The 3,933-nt window shown below is 33.7% G+C and overlaps 1 pseudogene; it reads right to left on the bottom strand.

Moving 5' to 3' along the window:
• Positions 1 to 949: 949 nt before the first annotated feature.
• Positions 950 to 2,569, bottom strand: LOC139776420 (angiotensin-converting enzyme-like; annotated as a pseudogene).
• Between the last annotated feature and the right edge of the window lie 1,364 nt (positions 2,570 to 3,933).

Here is a 3,933-nt window from a genome sequence, read left to right as displayed (position 1 = left end):
TACTTTCTCTGCCGACTGTATACAGTTTATAACGTTTTAGTGTCATACACGTAATTCTTCACTCGAGTAAGCAACCGATCACCACACTCGAGTCACCTCGGGTTCGCGAATCCGCTTTACTTCTGCGATCGCGATTTCCGTACCGAAACGTTATCACGCTTGTCCCGTATACACGCCGTATATCTTGGATACATATATCCCACTTCTGATTATTGTAAGGTATAAGAATACACACATACGTATTATTATATGTATTATATGTATTATTAATTTAAATGGCGATCGGGAACGACTGTTCCGATCGGCGAACAGGCTGAGACTGGTTTCGGGAGAGTCTCCTCCCGAAGAGCGCGACGACTAAACAAAAGCTAGCTTTATGTCTGTTAAGTTAACACTCCTTTACAAAAAATCAGAATAACACATATGCAGAAATTAAGTGCTCTTTATGTGCTAATTATGTGCTCTATTCACGACTTTTGTGCTCGAGCGGTCTCACGGGAAATTGCAATTGAAAGTGAGGATGCTGGCTTAACGTAAGCTAGCACTCCCACTCATTAAAATTACATATAAAAACTCAATATGTTAGAATTATGTGCTTTATATGTGCTTTCATATGCCTTAAACAAAATTAGTCTATCTGTAATAGTTTATCTGTAATAGTTTAAAAGATATACGCAAAAAAAGATCTATGTGCTACTGATATATGTAAGAGTAAAATATCACTTAAAATACAGAAAACAAAAAAATTCTTGTCTTAAAATGTTTCTCGATTAATGTGTTCTCGAAATATGCACAATGAAATTTTCGTGCTCATCCCCTTCGACCGACCTAAACGTGAGCACCCCATGGCCCATACGTACAAGAGTAAAATACCTATTCTCACAAGATACACTTTGCACTTTTTATTGAATAATATTTGAAAAATTATTTAATAAATATTTATTTTAAACTAACTTCTGTCGTTGCGACTCGTGATCCAGCCAATTACAGGCTGCATCTCATTTTGTCGTTTCAATCATGCATTCAAAGGCTCAAAATACCAGCGTCTATTCTATTCGTTCTACCTCTTGTCATTTGTCTGACAACATCTTGCCACGGTCTAGAAGCTCCCGTCGACAGAACATCTCTGTAAATATGGAAATCTCATTTTACTAATAAGACATTGAGGTATTATTAGTAATTGATGCTTTATTGGTGTTTTTTTGTAAGCTTTACATACGATAATAGTCGACCTGCTTCTCGTGATCTGTAAAGATCGCAGGTGTGCAATTCGCCAGTGTGACCAGAAATTTCACACAGGGACTGGAACAATTGAAACTGTAATACAGTACTTACAAAATACCTAAAAAAAAAGTAATATACTTTTATATAAGTACTGTCTCTATATAATAACATATATTAATATGTTTCTACTTGGCATAAGGACTATCTGCTGGGATATGATATTTCGCTGCTGGATCGAAATTTCTTTCCGATCTGGGTACGGATGGAATAATGCCTTGATATTGCAACCTTAATTCCTACCAACGTGCTGTCATATCTTCTACGCCATCGCTGAAGACGTGCCACCTCCACTTTTTGAAAAAATAAATACGTGTAATTTATGACTATTTAATTATTTAGTCTTACATATATGACGATAATATTTTTATATTTTAAAAAGATATTTTATAAATAAATAGTATAAGTAATAAGTGTCTATATTATACGTTGAAATTACTTATTATAATAGGTAATTTCCGCGTATAATATGTCTATTATACTATTTATTTATTAATTATTTAATTGTTTGTCATTACTTACCTGATCGACTATATAAGCAAACGGCATATAAGCCACTTTGCGAAGAGCCATTAGCATGAGAAAATTTATACTACTATCGTAATCGTCCGTTAAATTATTATGCAGTCCAATTTTATGTAAGTGTTGATGAGTAAAAATGGATAAACCAATTGCATCGCTAACAGCTTCATGGAATCCTAATTAAAAAATTATTATTAATAGAACATACAATTCCGTAAAACATGTGAACACTTGAATATATATAAACAAGATATACCTGGAATCGCCTCGTTTCGGAATAGCAATGGATGATCCTTGTATTGTAAATAATATTGCAAATGCGCCATTTCATAATGCGTAGACAGTAGATCTTCCATTGTAACTCTGGTACACTGTTTTATTCTGCAATTATATTATTAAAAAACACAATTTGGGGGAGAACTTTGCCATTAGATATAATATAAAAGAGAATATATTGTGGAAAATTAAATAAAGATTAAAAATCAATTTTTTTGCCATGTGACAATAATAAATAAAGTCACCTGTAATCAATTTTATTACAAAAATCCCATGCACTAGGGGTGCACTTAATTTCTCTATCAATGGGTTTTTCAAATATGGAGAATTTCCAGAATTCCAGTGGCATCGGTTTCATTCCAAGCGAAGTGAAGAATTCTTCCGCTATTTGGAACAGGTAAACCCTTACGGGTTTTACTCCGAGATTAGATGGCACTTGCGATGCCGCTCCGGCAATATTTGTGCTGATTGTAGATTCGTATCGTGTCATCGTCATGAACGTTATAAATTACGTCAGGAATAATATCTGAATCATCTTTTGAGGAAAAAGTCACATTTAATTCTACGCAAGTGTCAATGGGATAATTCTTAATGTGACTTGCTTCTTTGACTTTAGACAAATCGTAATGAGTTTATGGTAACAAAGTTACACGAGTTGCGACATTGATAAATGAGTTTTAAAACGACTGCAAGAACTTCGGTAAATGTTATCGTGAGTCGATTGTTCGTGCTAAAATTAGCACGTATCTCATCGAATACCTTGAACTTGACGCTTCGCCTAAATCTTACTCGATTGCCATAGAAAGCGATCTTGTACGATCTTTCTCCCGATTAAAATAAATCAGCACTTAACACGCGAATTAAATATTCTTAATTAGAATCAAAACGCGATTTAATTTAATTTTAACTTTTTAAATTTTTGCTATTTTTATGGAAAACAGGATTATTTCAGATCAAATATTTTTGATATTAATACATTATAATTTCTCTAAAGATCTTAACATATAGGTACACACACATAATCATTTATAATATTATAATTATATGATATATTTTCTTTTCAAAAATAAGAAAAAATACGCAAATATCTACCATATTTTACAAACTCCATTAAATAGACTTAAGACGATTCTTTTCTCATCTTTCTCGCCGTCTCGACATTAAACGCGTGCTCACGTATACGCGTAATAAATTGGGTTTGTGCATTTTGTGTGCTTGTGTGCGAAACTGTACTGCTGACGGTCCTAGGACGGAGCAGCGACCGTGAAGAATGCGATTAACTCCACGTAATTTGGTGTGACTTTCGGTTAAATTACCAATTTTTAGTTTGTCACGTTATCCTTCTCATTGCATTGCAAAAGCACAAAGTGTTAAAGTTTCTTAATGATGTCTTAGCTGTCTTGAATTCTGACGTAAGAAACGAGGAGAAATACATGAATAATTCTTACGCTTTACATTCACTAATTTTTCACAAATAAAATCAATTAAAAGGATGCTGGAGACAGGTCTGTTTTACCGCGATATTTTCAGACACACTAATTTTTTGATTGATTTCAACGAATTAAAAATTTTTTGTCCAGAATTAAAGTATGGACGATAACGAAGACTGCAGACACCAATTGCGTATGAAAAACCAAAAGACATTAGAAAATTACAGTTTAATTTTTGATTCTGCGGTCGACTTATGACAACATTTGCTGCACATAAAAGTTTTAGACTGTGTACGTATACAAAAACCTTGCAGCAGTCACGGAAATACAATAAAGAAGAATCCTGTGCTTGCAGAAATGAGCTGCGAGCTTTAGAGAAAAGTGCATTTGAAAATTTCATATGCACATGTTACGCGTCTCCCCG

Source organism: Temnothorax nylanderi, unplaced genomic scaffold, assembly GCF_030848795.1.
Source record: "Temnothorax nylanderi isolate EJ_2023f unplaced genomic scaffold, tnyl_v1.0 TNYL_tig0119_pilon, whole genome shotgun sequence".
Lineage (NCBI taxonomy): Eukaryota > Metazoa > Arthropoda > Insecta > Hymenoptera > Formicidae > Temnothorax > Temnothorax nylanderi.
Note: the sequence above shows the minus strand (reverse complement) of the source record. Positions and strands in the feature narration are given on the sequence as shown.